This window comes from Brachyhypopomus gauderio, unplaced genomic scaffold (genome assembly GCF_052324685.1).
Source record: "Brachyhypopomus gauderio isolate BG-103 unplaced genomic scaffold, BGAUD_0.2 sc57, whole genome shotgun sequence".
NCBI classification, from domain to species: Eukaryota; Metazoa; Chordata; class Actinopteri; order Gymnotiformes; family Hypopomidae; genus Brachyhypopomus; species Brachyhypopomus gauderio.
In genome coordinates this window covers 637,773-658,944 of record NW_027506880.1, presented here as the reverse complement: position 1 = coordinate 658,944, position 21,172 = coordinate 637,773, and the positions used below count along the sequence as shown (strand labels likewise).

General features: G+C 51.6%; 1 long non-coding RNA gene across 2 annotated transcripts; it reads left to right on the top strand.

Annotated features, from left to right (window-relative positions):
* The first annotated feature begins 600 nt into the window (after positions 1 to 600).
* Positions 601 to 19,449, top strand: LOC143488934 (uncharacterized). 2 transcript variants are annotated; one of them, XR_013124588.1, is made up of 3 exons: positions 601 to 701; positions 1,834 to 1,931; positions 19,345 to 19,449. It is a non-coding gene; the product is annotated as an uncharacterized LOC143488934 (long non-coding RNA). The 2 variants fall into 2 exon arrangements; XR_013124589.1 differs by lacking the exon at positions 601 to 701 and adding an exon at positions 1,596 to 1,630.
* The last annotated feature ends 1,723 nt before the right edge of the window (positions 19,450 to 21,172 follow it).

The window sequence follows — 21,172 nt, the reverse complement described above, 5'->3', positions numbered from 1 at the left end:
AGCATGCGTAAAGTCCATCTAATTTGGAATTGAGCCACTATAAACATAGACACCAAATCATTTTCAATAAATCGATCAAATAGTTGATCAGTAGTCGATCTAATGTCATTGGATAAACTAAATTCATCTATTAACATGGATGTCTGCTCAACTTTCAGGGTTAACACCTTTGAGGGTTAAACACTAATAAACACAATGTGCAACACTGTCTAATGTCTAGACCTGATAACTGCTAATAAAGTTTAAATGATGTTCACAGAAAACTTTTATATTGCATTAAACTTACATTTTGACATTACGTCTTTGAGCACGGTGGAAAGCTCTATATAAATAAAATGTATTATTATTATTATTATTATTATTATTATTATTATATTTTACAGTTACATTTTGCTATTCAGTTAAGTTTTTCTGGTCACTAGACATTCTTACAGAACTGAATGTTACTATTGATTGTCAACTAATTTGTAAATACTCAATGAGAAGAATTTCTGTTAAACACGACATCAGTAGGATTTCCAACGTGCACACTGCACATGTAGTATCTGTCCTGTATACAACGTTTCAGATATTTTTATGTGTATGATCTTCCCATAAGGTTTTGCATTTATTTTTTGTAACACTTAACAATTTTTTGGACTTTCTTATACAGAACAAGCCTCACTGAACAATGAATGAAATTACCATCAGCAACAGCTTGTGTAAGTTCTGTGTTAAAGTGTTTTTTTTCTATACTTTACCCTCGCTGACTCTTTACCCTTCAGCCTCACTGACTCTTCACGCTTCAGACTCGCTGGCTCTTCACGCTTCAGACTCGCTGGCTCTTCACCCTTCAGACTCGCTGGCTCTTCACCCTTCAGACTCGCTGGCTCTTTACCCTTCAGACTCGATGGCTCTTCACCCTTCAGACTCGCTGGCTCTTTACCCTTCAGACTCGCTGGTCTACCACTTACACTTCCCTGGAAAAAGTAACCATTGTTACTGAACCCAGGCTCATAGGGGAAGAGTGCTTTGCTGTAAACCATGCGAGAACACAAAAGAGCTTCATCCATGGTCCTATCTGCCCTGCAGTGCTGACTCTAGCCCTGTAATGACTTTCCTTAAGTCCTTGCCGGAATTTTTGTTGCATTCGCATAATTTAACACAAACAATAAACAAATGCTAATAGCATGTTAATTAAACAGACAGTTTTCACAATAGGAGTCCTGGACCATTTAATAATGTTTTGAGTCCCTTCTGGTTGTAGTGCCTTGTGTCAAAATTACATTTTTCAAACTTACAGCTACACTGGGAGGGCAAGGGAAACTTAAAACAACAGCCTTTAGAAATACCTCCACAGAGTGTGACTTAAACACACGTTAGCCATGAAGTGATTGCCTTCTGCTGTTTTTAGAGACTGAAAGAAAACCATGAAAAGAAAGAAAAAATACTGCTATTTCTCCACTTTTAAAACAAACTCTTTAATCTGTTACGTGAGAACACGAACATGGTAAGGTGTGCATTGCACAAAAGACCACGGCACTAATGAAACAGAAGTTACACTCAAGTCCATATATGGGCAGATATTTGATTTTCTGAAGGAACACGTTCCTCAACTCTGAACTGCTGAAGCTCAAGGCCCTATGCTGAGGTGAGAATTGTTCCCTTTAGAAGGTACTGCTTTCAGGGTACATACATACCCATATATATATATATATATATATATATATATATATATATATATATATATATATATATATATATATATATATATATTATGTGCATACACGCACACACACAAGGTTTCCGGAACATTCCAGACAGAGGACAAACGTGAACCTTTTTTGCTTGCAGGGCTGATGAAGGACATCTGACTGTTCCGTCTGTCTGGAGACGTGTCTGGATTTTACACCGTTGGAGATCCATTGTGACCAATTTCTTCACAGAGGAAAGTACGTTTCTCATGAGCACCCCAGTTTGGCTGTCAGATTCCCAGAGGTACCTTTGGTGAAATAATCTCCTTCCCTTCTCAGCATCAGGCCCCACACAACCGTATAAAAGTGTGCATGTTCCTCCTAAAAACCCACATTTTGTCATTAGCTTTTCTCCCTAACACTGAAATGTCTTCAGAGTCCAGTTAGGTGATTTCCATCATCTCCGCATACGTCTGCCAAGAGCCGTCATAAATGTGCACTATAAACGGCACTCGGGGCTCAGAGTGGGGCCCGATCCCCCCGGCACCTGGGCAGGATGTGTGTAATCCTGGCTATCCCCGAAAAGCCCTTCTAGGTGCTAACGTGTAGCCACACGATGTGCTGTGATGTTCTCTGTAAATGCTGGTGGCTCTGTGGACCATACTGCACCCTCATCTCAGCTCCACTCGGAGGGCTTGTGAGGTGAAGCACACTCTCCGAACCACCCCTGCTCCCACAGTGCTAACAACAAAACAGTCAAAGGTGTTACTGAATCTTTTTTATATATTATTTCTTTGGTGGAGGCTGCTGAGGTGCTGTCGACACCTCTAATGATGCTATAGTGAGATATTCTTCTCTCATTCTCCGGCATGGCCTCACCTCATCCGTCATCGCCACAGGGCACACAAGCACACCTCGCCCCTCACCCCATCCACCCAAACACCCCATTGTTTTCCCTGGCCCTGGATCACAAGGTCCACAGCTGACAAGATTCATCTCATCAAAGCACTCAGGGACTAATGAGAGTGTCGGTGGGGCTGGCACAGCTGCCTGGCAGGTGTGAAGCAGCCCAGACCCTCACACGGTGGAGGAGTTCACACCCCTACACTGGTGTGGCTGTTTCTCAGCTCAGCCCACTCCTGACCTCCTCATCCAGACCTCTAGGTGCATAGCGGCTTTGTATACCCACAGAAGGAAGACTTGTGAATGCCAAAGATTTCGCTTTAAAGAGCTCCGTTTAAGCTATAATCAATAATATCTGATTGGTTAACTGTTCTGTTTATCTGTCTAGCCAACTGTTTGTCTGTCTAGGCCTGTTTGTGTGTGTGTGTGTGTGTGTGTGTGTGTGTGCGTGTGCGTGTGTATTTGCATATGAAAGCCATTTTCAGTGAAGACCTGCTGCAATAATTCTGGCTCTAACGGTTTATTTCAATTGTCGCCCCCTGCTGGATGTACGGACACGTGCGGCTGCAGAGGTTGTTAAGGAGGACAATTTGCCTGCATGCTATGATGCATCCAGGTGTTCGCTCGGTTGGATTCCACAATGATTGACCTGGACCTTTTGAACAGGCGTCCGTCCTTCCACCTTAGGGTGCCGGGGGGCAGGGTCTAGGGAGCGGGGTCTGTGGAGCAGGGTCTGGGGCTGGGGTCTGGGGAGCGGGGTCTGTGGAGCAGGGTCTGGGGCTGGGGTCTGGGGGCGGGGTCTAGGGAGCGGGGTCTGGGGTGCGGGGTCTGTAGAGCGGGGTCCGGGTCTGGAGCTGGGGTCTGGGGGCGGGGTCTGGGTCTGGGGAGCAGGGTCTGGGTCTGGGGCTGGGGTTTGTGGAGCGGGGTCCGGGTCTGGGGCTGGGGTCTAGGGGCGGGGTCTGGGGAGCGGGGTCTGGGTCTGGGACTGGGGTCTAGGGGCAGGGTCTGGGGAGCGGAGTCTGGGGCCAGGGTGCTTCACTATGTCACTTCCCTGATGTCGAGGAGTGGATTGTTGGATTGACGCTGCCGTACTGGAATGGCAGTGAGAGGCGCGTTTACTCCTGCCCTGGAGTTTCATTTCGAGAATTCACATGGATCTTACTGCTGTGTTTATGGATTTGGAGGGTCGGCAGCATTTGTAGGTTCTCGAGGGTTATTGAACCATGTGGGCAAACAAAATAGCCCATGTTGGAAGTACCAATTCATCGTTCTTGTCTGGCTTTTTTGTGTATGTGTCTGTATGTATGTGTTGAGTAGTAAGTGCTTGCGAATGGGATAGCCTGTGTTTAAGCCAATGGCAAGTGTGTGGTGCTTGTGGACAAGGGGGACAGGACAGATGGCACACCATAAAGAGTAGCAGCGTAATAGCGTCCCCGGTCTCCCATTTCCATCTTTGGGGGACTAATAGGGTCCTCCACAAGTGCTTAGAGTTACCCTACTATGCTGGAAGGGCACCTTCCTGCCTTTTAGAACATCAAAAACGCTATCGTAGCCTTTACTTTTTTCACCTGCTCCTCGGATCTCACGAATATAGCGAAGCGCTTCTCTCTGTGCCAGCCGAATTATACTCGAAGAATCACGGCTGACCTAAACGCATTAAAGAACCTTCCAGCTGTTATGGCAATTAGCTTAAGTGGAGCAAGATTTGGCATTTGATAGGATGGAAACAATATGTGCTGGACACCAAGCAGGTAAAGCAGCAGATTTCATCTCGTTTATCTGCCAGCCGCAGGTGTGATCTTCCCCGTGTATTGAAATTAGTCCTGCTGCTAAAATGTTGTGACTATCGTCTCATCTTGTTGTCCAACATGACACCGTTTGAAAGCTGAAAGTGACTTTGTAGAGGAGGTTCCGGCTGCTTCAGAGAACACTCACAGAAGCCCGCATGCAGATAGCATGCAAGCATCCTTGGCAACTGGAGGCCTCCACAGCCTCACATGTTCCAGCACTGGAGTGCTCGGGGAGGAACAGGGGCCCTGTGTCTGTGGTGAATTATAGCTGACTACTTCACCTGGAGAGCGTAATTCATGTGTGGAAATACAAGAGGATGGATGAGCAATAAGACAACCATTACCTGTTTTTTTTAGCTTCATACATTTTCTTTCTGTTATTTTGTATGAGAGTATCCATTGTCATATTAAGCAGAGATCACAGGTTGTGTTATGTGTTCATATTTGTATTTGTAGCTCTGAGTTTCAGTAAGGTGATTGGACTGTAGTTTACATGCGCTAACATGCGCTAACGTGCGCTGCTGTGTAGCAAGTCTTCTCTGCATCCCTGATGTCCTGTTTTCACCAAACACGTCCAAACCCAAACACTCTTGTGTGTTGCGAGTTCCTCAAGATACTTCAAGTGTGCTACAGTTGTCCCAGTTTTGTGTCGGCCCTTAGGATGAATTGATTAATTATTAAATTACATTAAAAATGGATTTTTGAGCATATTAATAAAATTCAAAGTTGTACAGTAATAACGATGAAGTGATTTTCTATACAATTAATACTACCAACTATGGCGGCTTTTGCACCTCATAAAGATAAAGTTACAAATTACAATAAACAAATTACAAATTGAAATAAACAAAAGGGAAATAGGAAATAGTACTTCAGGATGGTGGGATGGCGGGACCTCGGGCCTCAAGCAGTGCTTTGAATGGGCCCCGTATGAGAGCCCTGGGCGTGTGTGAGATGGATGCAGGGGGACAGGTTGGGTTTTGCTCTCATCTTGTTTGTAGTATCCTGCATTGGTTATTTGCACTAAAGACGAAGCATCCTGCTCTCCTGCTCAGATAAACTGCCCCGACCTTTCCCGCAGAGGAGAGTGTGGAACGTGAGTGAATATAAACGCGGGGTGATTAGTGTGTGTGGAAGACGCTCAAACTGCAGTCATGTGTCTTGGGGGAGATGGCATTGTGAAGGGGTGCAGAGAGGAGGGGGGGGGGGTTTTGGCTATTTATGTATTCATAAAACGCATACAAAAGAATGGAAAGAACCCACAGTACATTAACACCACTTGCTTTAATAACATGTATGTCCTGACCTGTGTGTACTGAGATACTGGATCATTCTTCAAATACATCCTCCAGCACTTTGAAGATTACACATGGAAATCTCCTTAGCACGGCCAACTTCACAACGTCCAGATTTCCACGTTTGTGGATCAGTGTTTATGGAAGCATTACTGTCTCGAAATGTGGGCACATCAGAAGGAACATCACAGGACATACACCTGGTCCTGTACTATGGCTTGACATTCCCCAGGGGCTGTAGAACCATGCAGACGCATGGCTGGACATTATCTCTACCATGACATGGCTGCCAATACCATTGCAGATCATCCACCATCTTTCACTGCCCACATCTTTAACTGGTCTTTCTGTCTCATACTGGATACGGAGGTTCTGTTCAGAGCTCCAGGGTTAAGCAGGAATCTGTGATCCTCCCCAGCAGTACTGATTAATAGGAGTAGAACTGTGTGTGTGTGTGTGAGAAGCTGAGGGCACTGGAGGCTTCGGAGGAGCTTACTAACACACACTCTTCACTGCACACCTCATAAGCACTATTCCTTTAAGTGTTGTGTGCTGTTGCTAAGCAACCCCAGTGGATAGCATTGGACGGCTGGCGCGTGATGGAGAAGACCAAGTGGACGTTTGTGAGTTTTGGAAAAGAATCATTCGGATTTGGAAGCAGATCCTCAGAAGAACGAGTGGTGAAGTCCTCCCTGACCATGCTGGCTTGGCTTCAAACCCAGCTCTGAGGTCATCTTCATTAACGAGGTCTTGCTACTGACACCAAGCCTTGAGAGCTCATGACTTCAGATCTGGCTAATAGATTAGAAAATGAATCTAATAGATTATAATATACATTGGCACTCCATGTAATCTAAGAACCAAGGCGGTGGATGGGGACGCTGCTATGGAGAAAGGTCATGACCCTTTCTAAATGTGGCCCTTGTGAATCATGAATCATTCACCTCTGCCACAGTTCAGCTTATGACTCATTCAGAATTTGGAGGGGGTGTTGGGGGATGTTCTCCGATCACTACATGAAATGATGAATGATTCTTCTTCTTCGTCATCTTCTCTAAAGCAGTGAAGAAGAGGATCTGGAAATGACACACAGACTGTTATCTGTTAGAGGCTCCATACTCTGGGTACACTGTTGTATTCTTTATAGCATTTTAAAGAGCACTCTTCATTACGCATTACACATTCATTACACATTCTCTCTTAGCACATATACTGTTAGCACATTCTCTGCTACTGCACTGTCTACTGTTGCATGTTTCATTACAGCTCCTCTTCCACTGCATTGTGTGTTAGTGTGTCCTGTGTGTCCTGTGTGTCCTGTGTGTCCTGTCCTGTTATTGTGTTCTTTATTACTGGATCTTGTGAAGTTTGCACTGCTGCATTCTTCAGGTTTGCAGTTTTCTTCACTGCATTCTCAGCTATCGCTTTCTCCCTTACTGCATTCTCTTTTGTTGTTGTTGTTGTTGTTGCTGTTGTATTCTCCCCAGATCAGTAGATCTGCTCATTTTCCAGACATACAAAGAACAAACATTTCTGTCACGTATGCTGCAGTTTCAGCAAATGAGCACATGCTATGGTCACACGTGTAAAAAAAAAAAGCTTTGGGATTCTCTCTATTGGCACCATGTGGTGTACACTAATACAGCCAGGGTGGTCATTACAGCAAAGGAGATGGACAGAGTGTATTTTTTGTGTAATTGCCTGGCTGGCCTTCGTAAGACCAGGGCTTCCTTAGCAGCATATGGATATGCTAATGTTTCCCTCTGGGTGAATATAGGTTCACTGCACCAGCTTAGAATGAAGATAACAGAGCCATATCATAATTCTTATTTTATTGTATAAAAATAGCACTGGCATGAAATCTGGTCTTTTTTTTTTACAGAAATCCTGTCCTTTGTAATACAGTCCTTTCTTCACAGTGCAGGCTCACAGCCACAGCATCATTAGATCTGCCCCGGACTGCTCATTCGTTTTATTATTAACTTAATAATGTCCCCAAATCATCCTAAGTCTAAGTTCCACTTAGAAAGAGCCCTTTGATGCTATTGGAAGGGCTGTCATGGTAACCTGCCCGGGACTGGAGCCACTAGGCCCAGTTTTGTGAACTAATTACAAAGGCGGTGACATTTGCAAACACCACATGTGGAAACCCCATGGCTTCCCACTGCAAGGCCCGAAATACTGCTGGCTAGTTGTTCTACAGACTCACTAGGGGGAGCTGGAGGGTTGTGTGGCATAGCGAGAGGCGCTAGAGGAAGAAGAAACGTTTTCCCACCTTTCATTTACTAACCCCATCACCACCACCATTTGTATGCAGCTGCCATGGCAACAGTTAATACAGCAGTCTGCGTGTGGTTGGTGTATCCTAATTTGGTGAGGGACATCCATGTAAACACAGAAAACCAGAAAATATGGTGTAGTTGTGAGGGCTTGATAGGCTTGTTTGTTTTTTGGTTTTAAACCTTTGAGAACAGAGAACAAGGAAATAGCTGAAATAATGAAAACTGGTTGTGGGTTAAGGGTAAGATGAAAGACAAACAGCCTCCTCCCCTCTCCTCTCCTCTCCTCTCTTACTCTACTCTCCTCCACTCCTTCCCTCTGCTCTCCTCCTCTCCTCCCCTACTGTCTTCTCTTCTCCTCCCCTACTCTCCTCTCCTACTCTCTTCTCCTCCTCTCCTCTCCTCCCCTGCTCTCTTCTCCTCCTCTCCTCTCCTCTTCTTTCCTCCCCTACTCTTCTCTCCTCCATTCCTTCCCTCTGCTTTCCTCCTTTCCTCCCCTACTCTCTTCTCCTCTCCTCCCCTCTCCTCTGCTCTCTACATATCTATACTCTCTTCCATCTGTACACTCCTTTGGAACAATAGGCTTGCTATTTCTCTGACAACACATTAGATTTGCCTGCTAGTTCCACTTTGGGCTGTACCTAAGATAAAGTTCTGCATTGGCCCAGTGTTTTCATATCAAGCTGACCTGTCCCTCAACACCCTGTCCCTCAACACCCTGTCCCTCATCACCCTGTCCCTCAACACCCTGTCCCTCCTCACCCTGTCCCTCATCACCCTGTCCCTCATCACCCTGCCCCTCATCACCCTGTCCCTCAACACCCTGTCCCTCAACACCCTGTCCCTCATCACCCTGTCCCTCATCACCCGGCCCCTCATCACCCTGTCCCTCAACACCCTGTCCCTCCTCACCCTGTCCCTCATCACCCTGTCCTCCAACACCCTGTCCCTCCTCACCCTGTCCCTCATCACCCTGTCCCTCATCACCCTGCCCCTCATCACCCTGTCCCTCAACACCCTGTCCCTCATCACCCTGTCCTCCAACACCCTGTCCCTCCTCACCCTGCCCCTCATCACCCTGTCCCTCAACACCCTGTCCCTCCTCACCCTGCCCCTCATCACCCTGCCCCTCATCACCCTGCCCCTCATCACCCTGTCCCTCCTCACCCTGTCCCTCATCACCCTGTCCTCCAACACCCTGTCCCTCCTCACCCTGCCCCTCATCACCCTGTCCCTCAACACCCTGTCCCTCCTCACCCTGCCCCTCATCACCCTGTCCCTCCTCACCCTGCCCCTCATCACCCTGCCCCTCATCACCCTGTCCCTCAACACCCTGTCCCTCCTCACCCTATCCCTCATCACCCTGTCCTCCAACACCCTGTCCCTCCTCACCCTGCCCCTCATCACCCTGTCCCTCATCACCCTGCCCCTCATCACCCTGCCCCTCATCACCCTGTCCCTCCTCACCCTGTCCCTCATCACCCTGTCCTCCAACACCCTGTCCCTCCTCACCCTGTCCCTCATCACCCTGTCCTCCAACACCCTGTCTCTCCTCACCCTGTCCCTCAACACCCTGTCCCTCATCACCCTGCCCCTCATCACCCTGTCCCTCAACACCCTGTCCCTCCTCACCCTGTCCCTCATCACCCTGTCCTCCAACACCCTGTCCCTCCTCACCCTGCCCCTCATCACCCTGTCCCTCAACACCCTGTCCCTCCTCACCCTGCCCCTCATCACCCTGCCCCTCATCACCCTGTCCCTCCTCACCCTGTCCCTCATCACCCTGTCCTCCAACACCCTGTCCCTCCTCACCCTGTCCCTCATCACCCTGTCCTCCAACACCCTGTCCCTCCTCACCCTGTCCCTCAACACCCTGTCCCTCCTCACCCTGCCCCTCATCACCCTGCCCCTCATCACCCTGTCCTCCAACACCCTGTCCCTCCTCACCCTGCCCCTCATCACCCTGTCCCTCAACACCCTGTCCCTCCTCACCCTGCCCCTCAACACCCTGTCCCTCATCACCCTGTCCCTTCTCACCCTGCCCTTCCTCACCCTGTCCTCCAACACCCTGTCCTTCCTCACCCTGTCCCTCATCACCCTGCCCCTCATTACCCTGTCCCTCAACACCCTGTCCCTCCTCACCCTGTCCCTCACCACCCTGTCCCTCCAGTGAGCCAACATAGCCAGGTGCCAGCAGCTCTGTGTCGCCTCAATCTATCCTACATCTCTCTCACTATCACACCTTCATCACTCCTACACCTCTGTCACTCCCACACCTTCATCACTCCAACACCTCCGTCACTCCAACACCTCCGTCACTCTAACACCTCTGTCACTCCTACACCTTCATCACTCCTACACCTTCGTCACTCCTACACCTCCGTCACTCCAACACCTCCGTCACTCCTACACCATCGTCACTCCTACACCTTCATCACTCCTACACCTCTGTCACTCCAACACCTCCATCACTCCATCACCTCCATATGGTGCCGCACAAACGGGCCGAGGGGGGAGGGGTGGCAAAGTTGCTGATGTCATCAACATCTCACCGCAGCAGTGAACCTGGGAAATAAAGGCCTACTGATAAGTTTTCGTCTTTATATTCTGAGCACCTGAGTGAATTTTGCTCCCTCTTCATTTATTCTATGCTAGTGCTCACACCAGCAATGTATATATTAAGAAAAAGCACTGAAGGATTAAACAGGATGTTCGACCTAAAAGTCATTGTTTGACCACACATACTGGGTCTGACACTAGCACTGTGCTGAGTTATACTAATTTTCTATTTATTTAATCTTTTTTCCCTTTAAAATTAAATTGACTTTTTTTTTCGCCGGCAGAATGAACAGTGCTTGAAGACAGGATTTAATTTGAATGCAATTATAATATAAAAGTGGCAGGTCAAACTCAGTGAGGGCCCCAGGCCCGAATCTCTGAGGAACTCCGCCTGTGTAGGGAGACTGCGATTAGCCCTTCAGCCTGAACAGATGTGTGTGCTGACATTTTGTGGGCCTGGTCTCAGTGACCCTGAGTGTCAGGACCCCGTTACCACCTTTTAATGCTCATTGTGTACATGAGGAGAGGTGTTTCTGATTGAAGCCCTCTAAAGAGAGGATCCCTTGGTCCACATATCTCTGTCCGATCACTCCTCCTCTGACAGGATTTGACAGTGCTTGTCTTGTTTTCTACTCATCTTTTTTTCAAAGATTCCTCTCAGGCGATTGTACGTATTTCATCATCTTGACGCCAGCGTGTTTATGAGCTTTAAAAATAACTTGACAAATCAGTAGTTTTAGTTTTTTTTTTTTTTTCGCTCAGCCTCTACATGATAGACTGAACCAGATGATCTACACAGCTGAACCGCCAAGACCTGCAAATCTGACCATCTCTAATTAACACACATATTGGCAGTGAAAGGTAAGCCACAGAGATCAGAGCATAATTAATTCTGTCAGAAGGGCTCCACGGGCTCATATTACAATGATGGATAAGAAGCCTGTGCAAATGCAGGCCACGTTTTATATTATTTTTTCTAATTAGAGTAGCTTTGGATTGCGGGGCCATGAGACAGCTCGTGTATTGTTCACATTCATCTCCTACAAGGACCGAACCACAAGAGACAGCATAACTGTGTAACCCTGACACGTTTCCAAACAAGAACCTACGCTTCCTGCCCAAGAAATCCTCGTGAAAATGGTTTTCGAATCCTTAACCACCAAAGAACACATCTGTCACTCAGAGAAAAAATGTGGCTGATGTCATGGAAAGGTGTATTCTCTACCACTTTAAATCGCCTGAAATGTGCCTCAGAAGCAATTAGGTGTTGTCTGAACAACACATGAGTACTCTCATTCTCTCTCTCTCTCTCTCTCTCTCTCTCTCTCTCTCTCACACACACACACACACACACACATACATACATACATACAGATTTATATTTGTATAAAAACATGCTCAATTCCTGGGGATTACAGTGGTGTCTGATGAGTATGGCCTTGTGGTGCTCAGTCCTCCTGTCATTAGAACAGTGCCTGTGAGGGCACCATTGATCTCCAGTCTAACTAGCCAACGAGGGGAACCAATGGCATGGTCGCATCCCACTGGGAGAGGGAGAGAATGGAGACAGAGAATGATAGAGCAAGATAAAGAACGGAGGAGATAGACAGAAGGCCTGTCTGGGGAAGCGGACTGCACACTCCTCTGGGGGGTTGGGAGTCTTTTCCATGGGCGACTGCCACTTCCTTGCAGTAGCAGGAAGACCGTGTGGTGAACAGCTCATCGAGTTCCATTTGCAGTGAAGGTCTTCGAGGTCCAGGTCGCCGGACGTAGACGTGTGGCATTTTGGAGTGGCACGTGTGAATGTTGGGAGGAGGCTGGTGCGGGAGATGGCGCAAAGTACGTAACGGCTAACTGAGGTTGGTGGCCTGCCCCGGGGGGAAGGGCAGGTTAGCAGGGGTAAATAAAACATAGCTAACGGGGCATGAGGGAGAACAGGCGCAGTCAGCATCGACCTGACCAGCGATCAGAAAAGCGCCAAATGCCCAGTGGTCGGCCCGGGGAGGAAAACGTAGCGCTACATGAGTGAGGCAAGCAAGACTTGAGCTGTCAGGAGTTGGGGCTGTGCTGGGTAAGCTTACCTCAGTGTTGTTCTGTTCGGGGAACGACCTTTCATGCTGATCTACCTGAACGTATTGCAGTGTGCAGATGTAGACTTAAATACGTGCCAACAGGCAAGTGAGGGAGTGGCCTGTTGTGTGACATCATCAGCAATCAGGTTCCACTGCATGCATGTCAGTAAGAACCCCCAGTCACGCCAGCCTGGCGACGCAGGGAGACTGAGGTCGTGGCCGCACTGATGGAAAACAGCAGAACCTGTCACGTCTTCTGCCAGTTGATTTGAAGGAAAAAAAAACATGTGAAAAACCATTTCCCTTTGCCCCCGTCTGCATGCCTGTCGTCTCAGCTGGCACGCACAGTCCAACGAGTCAGGGGAGAACAACAGACACAAGGGAGAACGACAGACTCAAGGGAGACAGACAGACCCAGGGAAGAACGACAGACCCAAGGGAGACCCACAGACCCAAGGGAGACCCACAGACCCAGGGGAGACCCACAGACCCAGGGGAGAATGACAGACCCAGGAGAGAATGACAGACCCAGGAGAGAACGACAGACCCAAGGGAGAACAACAGACCCAGGGGAGAATGACAGACCAAAGGGAGACCAACAGACCCAGGGGAGAATGACAGACCAAAGGGAGACCGACAGGCTCAGGGGAGACAGCAAGATCTGCCGCTAACCCTGCCATTAAAAAAGCGAAACACTGCTGATAGGCAGTGTCTGGCGCACGGATGAAGAGGCTCCTAGTGTTAGTGAGGTCATAGAGGTCTGGAGGTGGGGTTGGGGATGAGGCATGGTCTGGGGTGGGGGGTGGTTGTGGTCTAGAGGTGGGGTTGGGGATGAGGCATGGTCTGGGGTGGGGGTGGTTGTGGTCTGGATGTGGGGTTGGGGATGAGGCGTGGTCTGGGGTGGGGGGTGGTTGTGGTCTGGAGGTGGGGTTGGGGATGAGGCGTGGTCTGGGGTGGGGGGTGGTTGTGGTCTGGAGGTGGGGTTGGGGATGAGGCGTGGTCTGGGGTGGGGGGTGGTTGTGGCCTGGAGGTGGGGTTGGGGATGAGGCGTGGTCTGGGGTGGGGGGTGGTTGTGGTCTGGAGGTGGGGTTGGGGATGAGGCATGGTCTGGGGTGGGGGTGGTTGTGGTCTGGATGTGGGGTTGGGGATGAGGCGTGGTCTGGGGTGGGGGGTGGTTGTGGTCTGGAGGTGGGGTTGGGGATGAGGCGTGGTCTGGGGTGGGGGGTGGTTGTGGTCTGGAGGTGGGGTTGGGGATGAGGCGTGGTCTGGGGTGGGGGGTGGTTGTGGTCTGGAGGTGGGGTTGGGGATGAGGCGTGGTCTGGGGTGGGGGGGTTGTGGTCTGGAGGTGGGGTTGGGGATGAGGCGTGGTCTGGGGTGGGGGGGTTGTGGTCTGGAGGTGGGGTTGGGGATGAGGCATGGTCTGGGGTGGGGGTGGTTGTGGTCTGGAGAGTGGGGTTGGGGATAGAGCGTGGTCTGGGGTGGGGGTGTTTGTGGTCTTGAGGTGGGGTTGGGGATGAGGTGTGGTATGGGGTGGGGGGGGTTGTGGTCTGGAGGTGTGGTTGGGGATGAGGCGTGGTCTGGGTTGGGGGTGGTTGTGGTCTGGAGGTGGGGTTGAGGATGAGGCATGGTCTGGGGTGGGGGTGGCTGTGATCTGGAGGTGGGGTTGGGGATGAGGTGTGGTCTGGGGTGGGGGTGGCTGTGGTCTGGAGGTGGGGTTGGGGATGAGGTGTGGTCTGGGGTGGGGGTGGCTGTGGTCTGGAGAGTGGGGTTGAAGATGAGGCGTGGTCTGGGGTGGGGGTGATTGTGGTCTGGAGATGGGGTTGGGGATGAGGCGTGGTCTGGGGTGAGGGTGGTTGTGGTCTGGAGGTGGGGTTGGGGATGAGGCGTGGTCTGGGGTGGGGGTGGTTGTGGTCTGGAGGTGGGGTTGGGGATGAGGCATGGTCTGGGGTGTGGGTGGTTGTGGTCTGGAGGTGGGGTTGGGGATGAGGCGTGGTCTGGGGTGGGGGTGGTTGTGGTCTGGATGTGGGGTTGGGGATGAGGCGTGGTCTGGGGTGGGGGGGGTTGTGGTCTGGAGGTGGGGTTGGGGATGAGGCGTGGTCTGGGGTGGGGGTGGTTGTGGTCTGGAGGTGGGGTTGAGGATGAGGTGTGGTCTGGGGTGGGGGGTGGTTGTGGTCTGGAGGTGGGGTTGGGGATGAGGCGTGGTCTGGGGTGGGGGGTGGTTGTGGTCTGGAGGTGGGGTTGGGGATGAGGCATGGTCTGGGGTGGGGGTGGTTGTGGTCTGGATGTGGGGTTGGGGATGAGGCGTGGTCTGGGGTGGGGGGTGGTTGTGGTCTGGAGGTGGGGTTGGGGATGAGGCGTGGTCTGGGGTGGGGGGTGGTTGTGGTCTGGAGGTGGGGTTGGGGATGAGGCGTGGTCTGGGGTGGGGGGTGGTTGTGGTCTGGAGGTGGGGTTGGGGATGAGGCGTGGTCTGGGGTGGGGGGGTTGTGGTCTGGAGGTGGGGTTGGGGATGAGGCATGGTCTGGGGTGGGGGTGGTTGTGGTCTGGAGAGTGGGGTTGGGGATAGAGCATGGTCTGGGGTGGGGGTGTTTGTGGTCTTGAGGTGGGGTTGGGGATGAGGTGTGGTATGGGGTGGGGGGGGTTGTGGTCTGGAGGTGTGGTTGGGGATGAGGCGTGGTCTGGGTTGGGGGTGGTTGTGGTCTGGAGGTGGGGTTGAGGATGAGGCATGGTCTGGGGTGGGGGTGGCTGTGATCTGGAGGTGGGGTTGGGGATGAGGTGTGGTCTGGGGTGGGGGTGGCTGTGGTCTGGAGGTGGGGTTGGGGATGAGGTGTGGTCTGGGGTGGGGGTGGCTGTGGTCTGGAGAGTGGGGTTGAAGATGAGGCGTGGTCTGGGGTGGGGGTGATTGTGGTCTGGAGATGGGGTTGGGGATGAGGCGTGGTCTGGGGTGAGGGTGGTTGTGGTCTGGAGGTGGGGTTGGGGATGAGGCGTGGTCTGGGGTGGGGGTGGTTGTGGTCTGGAGGTGGGGTTGGGGATGAGGCATGGTCTGGGGTGTGGGTGGTTGTGGTCTGGAGGTGGGGTTGGGGATGAGGCGTGGTCTGGGGTGGGGGTGGTTGTGGTCTGGATGTGGGGTTGGGGATGAGGCGTGGTCTGGGGTGGGGGGGGTTGTGGTCTGGAGGTGGGGTTGGGGATGAGGCGTGGTCTGGGGTGGGGGTGGTTGTGGTCTGGAGGTGGGGTTGAGGATGAGGTGTGGTCTGGGGTGGGGGGTGGTTGTGGTCTGGAGGTGGGGTTGGGGATGAGGCGTGGTCTGGGGTGGGGGGTGGTTGTGGTCTGGAGGTGGGGTTGGGGATGAGGCATGGTCTGGGGTGGGGGTGGTTGTGGTCTGGATGTGGGGTTGGGGATGAGGCGTGGTCTGGGGTGGGGGGTGGTTGTGGTCTGGAGGTGGGGTTGGGGATGAGGCGTGGTCTGGGGTGGGGGGTGGTTGTGGTCTGGAGGTGGGGTTGGGGATGAGGCGTGGTCTGGGGTGGGGGGTGGTTGTGGTCTGGAGGTGGGGTTGGGGATGAGGCGTGGTCTGGGGTGGGGGGGTTGTGGTCTGGAGGTGGGGTTGGGGATGAGGCATGGTCTGGGGTGGGGGGGTTGTGGTCTGGAGGTGGGGTTGGGGATGAGGCATGGTCTGGGGTGGGGGTGGTTGTGGTCTGGAGAGTGGGGTTGGGGATAGAGCGTGGTCTGGGGTGGGGGTGTTTGTGGTCTTGAGGTGGGGTTGGGGATGAGGTGTGGTATGGGGTGGGGGGGGGTTGTGGTCTGGAGGTGTGGTTGGGGATGAGGCGTGGTCTGGGTTGGGGGTGGTTGTGGTCTGGAGGTGGGGTTGAGGATGAGGCATGGTCTGGGGTGGGGGTGGCTGTGGTCTGGAGGTGGGGTTGGGGATGAGGTGTGGTCTGGGGTGGGGGTGGCTGTGGTCTGGAGGTGGGGTTGGGGATGAGGTGTGGTCTGGGGTGGGGGTGGCTGTGGTCTGGAGAGTGGGGTTGAAGATGAGGCGTGGTCTGGGGTGGGGGTGATTGTGGTCTGGAGATGGGGTTGGGGATGAGGCGTGGTCTGGGGTGGGGGGTGGTTGTGGTCTGGATGTGGGGTTGGGGATGAGGCGTGGTCTGGGGTGGGGGGTGGTTGTGGTCTGGATGTGGGGTTGGGGATGAGGCGTGGTCTGGGGTGGGGGGTGGTTGTGGTCTGGAGGTGGGGTTGGGGATGAGGCGTGGTCTGGGGTGGGGGGGTTGTGGTCTGGAAGTGGGGTTGGGGATGAGGCGTGGTTTGGGGTGGGGGGGTTGTGGTCTGGAAGTGGGGTTGGGGATGAGGCGTGGTCTGGGGTGGGGGTGGTTGTGGTCTGGAGGTGGGGTTGAGGATGAGGTGTGGTCTGGGGTGGGGGTGGTTGTGGTCTGGAGAGTGGGTTTGGGGATGAGGCGTGGTCTGGGGTGGGGGGGTTGTGGTCTTGAGGTGGGGTTGGGGATGAGGTGTGGTCTGGGGTGGGGGGGGTTGTGGTCTGGAGGTGTGGTTGGGGATGAGGCGTGGCCTGTAGTGGGGGTGGTTGTGGTCTGGAGGTGGGGTTGGGGATGAGGTGTGGTCTGCGGTGGGGAGGTGGTTGTGGTCTGGAGGTGGGGTTGGGGATGAGGTGTGGTCTGGGGTGGGGAGGTGGTTGTGGTCTGGAGAGTGGCAGTTGGGGGAGACGTATCACAGCCAGTTCCTGTGACCTTTGCCCTTTGTTTGCGATACTGAGGAGACCAAACAAATCCAAGCCAAGTGTGGGACTGTATATAACACTTATTTTTTATAGAAGCCCCTGGTCCTATTTCAGACTCCCTGGCTGTAGGACTCGTGAAGGTGCTGGGCTCTCTTCAACCTGTCTGGAAGTCATTGCACTTGGGATGAGGCTACATCCTCTGGCCTCTGCACTACCAATACTATGAAACGAGGCAGTTTCCCAGAAATACGGCCACTACTTCTGAGGTCGTTATATGAACTCCAGTCCACAGATTTTATTCCCAACTTCACAGATTCATAGATTCTCCTTCATCCAGCCTGCTACACCCAGCCACTGTAGATCAGAGATCAGACACTTCTGACGCACAGCAGTTCCACATAATGCCAATACTGTGTTAAGACCTCAGAACCACAACAACAAGGCCCAAATATTCCGCGTGGCTCTTAGTAATAAATCAGAGCTGTGTATGCACATGGGGCTGCCATGTAGAGATTGCAAAGCCCTAACTGGAGTCCACCTCCTGATCTGACGAACAGAAATGTATCGGTCCATCTGTTCCCTCAGGAACTGAGTCCCATGCAGCCCTCAGAGAGCAGGACACTCCAGTCCAGCAGTCCACATAATCTGCCAATCCATAATTGGATTATGACGCTTAAACCCGCAGCCGCCGTGCTACTGCGTTGAAGATGAGGAGTGGTGTGTGTATTTAGAAGTAATTAGTGTGGAGGTAAATCAGGTGTGTGCTCCTAGAGCTTTAACACCCTCCCACACACACACACAACTCCACACACCACAGATGAGCACCCTGTGGAAGCCATTCACACCTGCTGATCCTCCATTCTGTGTGTGTTTGCGTGTGTTTGTGCGTGCGCGTGTGCGTGTGCATGTGAGATGCCAAACGTGTGTGTGTGCGCATGAGGACGTGAGATGCCAAACAGCCTGCAAAAGAATCAGTGAAAGCCACGGGCAGATTGTGAAGGGGGTTATGAACATACAGCTCCTTAAAGTGAGAGAAGGAGACTGTTAAAAGCCACATAGTGTCTGCTCTCTCCTGCCAGGAGTGGGGCTGTAGTTCCTAAACCAGAGAAGAGTGTCCAGACGGGCTGAAAATGCTGCACAATGCCGCTGTGTGTGGACTTTGATCTCCAGCTTAAGGAACAGCTCAAAATGTCCCCCGGTGTTGTTCTGCTCATGCTGTTCCCCCCAGACTGTTCCTGTCCAGACCGCTTCCTCGCCTGTTTCCCTGGGCCAGGAATGGTGTGCGTTTTCACGACAGAGAGCTTTATGGATGGTCAACTGTGGGACATTCGTGCCTTACTGTGACAAAGACGCAGATGTATTAACATGGTTCCATCAGCGAGAGAGAGAGAGAGAGAGAGAGAGAGAGAGAGAGAGAGAGAGAGAGAGAGAGAGAGAGAGAGAGAAGAGCTGTGGATTAACAGTTGTTTACTCCACCTGTTGATTAACTGCTCATGATATTTGTGTTACTGGGCTGGTGGAAACAAACCAAATGGAAAGGTGTAGGTAGTCCTAATCCTAATCCACCTCTGATGCAAACTCAGGACCAGTGGAGGCTTTATAAATCAAGGCATGGTGCTCATTCTTCTAATGACACAGCTGAGAGGCCTTGGCCGGTTCATCTTTGTTCCTTACGTGATCTCATTAAACTCAGTTCAGTCCAACTTCACAGAACTTATGGAAAACAGTCAACATTTTTATCTTTAGAAACTCATACATAGTCAAGTGCTTATTCAGAAGCTTTGAACAAAGAATAAAGATGTGGCTCTCACATGCTGAATTAACCACACAAATTAGTTTTTCACCTGAACCCCCCCCCCCCCGGAAAAAAACAAAAAAAACAAAATCATTTACATTTTCTTTATGAGAGACAGGACCCACCCTTTCATAAAACATTCAGACTTAGTTACCTAACTAGCTCACTAATTCAGTGCACAGTAGTACACTGTGTAAAGTGCTGCAGTTGAACCAGACCAACAGATTTATCACCTTCTCCTGTTTTCCCCATTAGATCAGCCCCTTGTAGATGTCTCCTGGTTCTTCTTCACCATCAACAGTGCATTGTTGTCAGAAGTGGGATGAACTGCCGAGGTGAAAGAAAGAAGGGGTGGAGGAGGTAGTATCCAGAGGGAGGGGTGGTGGAGGTAGTATCCAGAGGGAGGGGTGGAGGAGGTAGTATCCAGAGGGAGGGGTGGTGGAGGTAGTATCCAGAGGGAGGGGTGGTGGAGGTAGTATCCAGAGGGAGGGGTGGAGGAGGTAGTATCCAGAGGGAGGGGTGGAGGAGGTAGTATCCAGAGGGAGGGGTGGTGGAGGTAGTATCCAGAGGGAGGGGTGGAGGAGGTAGTATCCAGAGGGAGGGGTGGTGGAGGTAGTATCCAGAGGGAGGGGTGGTGGAGGTAGTATCCAGAGGGAGGGGTGGAGGAGGTAGTATCCAGAGGGAGGGGTGGTGGAGGTAGTATCCAGAGGGAGGGGTGGTGGAGGTAGTATCCAGAGGGAGGGGTGGAGGAGGTAGTATCCAGAGGGAGGGGTGGAGGAGGTAGTATCCAGAGGGAGGGGTGGAGGAGGTAGTATCCAGAGGGAGGGGTGGAGGAGGTAGTATCCAGAGAGAGGGGTGGTGGAGGTAGTATCCAGAGGGAGGGGTGGAGGAGGTAGTATCTAGAGGGAGGGGTGGAGGAGGTAGTATCCAGAGGGAGGGGTGGTGGAGGTAGTATCCAGAGGGAGGGGTGGTGGAGGTAGTATCCAGAGGGAGGGGTGGAGGAGGTAGTATCCAGAGGGAGGGGTGGTGGAGGTAGTATGGTGGCTGAGTGTAAGGTGGTCGGCCAGGGAAGACAGAGGAAGACTGCAGAGACTGGCAAAGGACAAGTGACAAGATGGCACTGAGATGACGTCCACCCTGCACATCTGTACATCCACCTTACACGTCTGGACATCCACCCTACACACCTGGACATCCACCTTACACACCTGGACATACACCCTACACACCTGGACATCCACCTTATACATCTGGACATCTACCTATCACACCTGGAGATCCACCTTACACGCCTTGGCTGTGGTGTAAGTGCACAGAGGTGCATGGTGAGAACTCCCATACGCATCTCCACAGACCTTATGTTGTTTAAAATGAAGCTGCTAATATATAGTTGATTGGCATGACATGCGAGAGTTTCGTTTAGCTTAGATTTCCCTTCTTGTTTTGTTAGATTAGTGTGTTCAGATACTTATCGATCCCGTGTTATGTGTGTGTGTTTGTGTGGGCATATGTGTGTGTGTGTGTGTGTGTGTGATTGTGTGCGTGTGTGTGTGCCTGTCTGCATGCAAGCATGTGTGCGTGTGTATGTGTGTGTGATTGTGTGTGTGTGGGTTCATGCAAGCATGCGTGTATGTGTGTGTGTGTGTGTGTGTGTGTGTGTGTGTGTGTGTGTGTGGTGTGTGTGTGTTTGTGTGTGTGTTAGTTACCCTCCCTGCTTTCCCCATTAGGTCACTCTCTTTCCTGATGTCATTACGTTTCTTTAAAAGAACATTTTTCGTCTGACAGAGTGGCACTTCATGGGCCTTCTTCACCGCCGACGCTATTGCAGTGCTGCAGTCCTGTAGACACACACTCGTATAATGAAGCACCATAGTGAGTCTCTCCAACAGCTCTGGCAACATCCTAGCTGTTGACTGCTAAGATGCACTGTAAACACCCCCAGTAAGTGAACCTAACTGCACACTATACACACGAGGCAGTGCTCGTAGAAGGTAGGACCACTGCTTTACGATAACATATCCAGGAGCCCACATTCCCTGTCGCACTCAGAATAGCTCATATCGGGGGATGGAGCTCGGGAAGA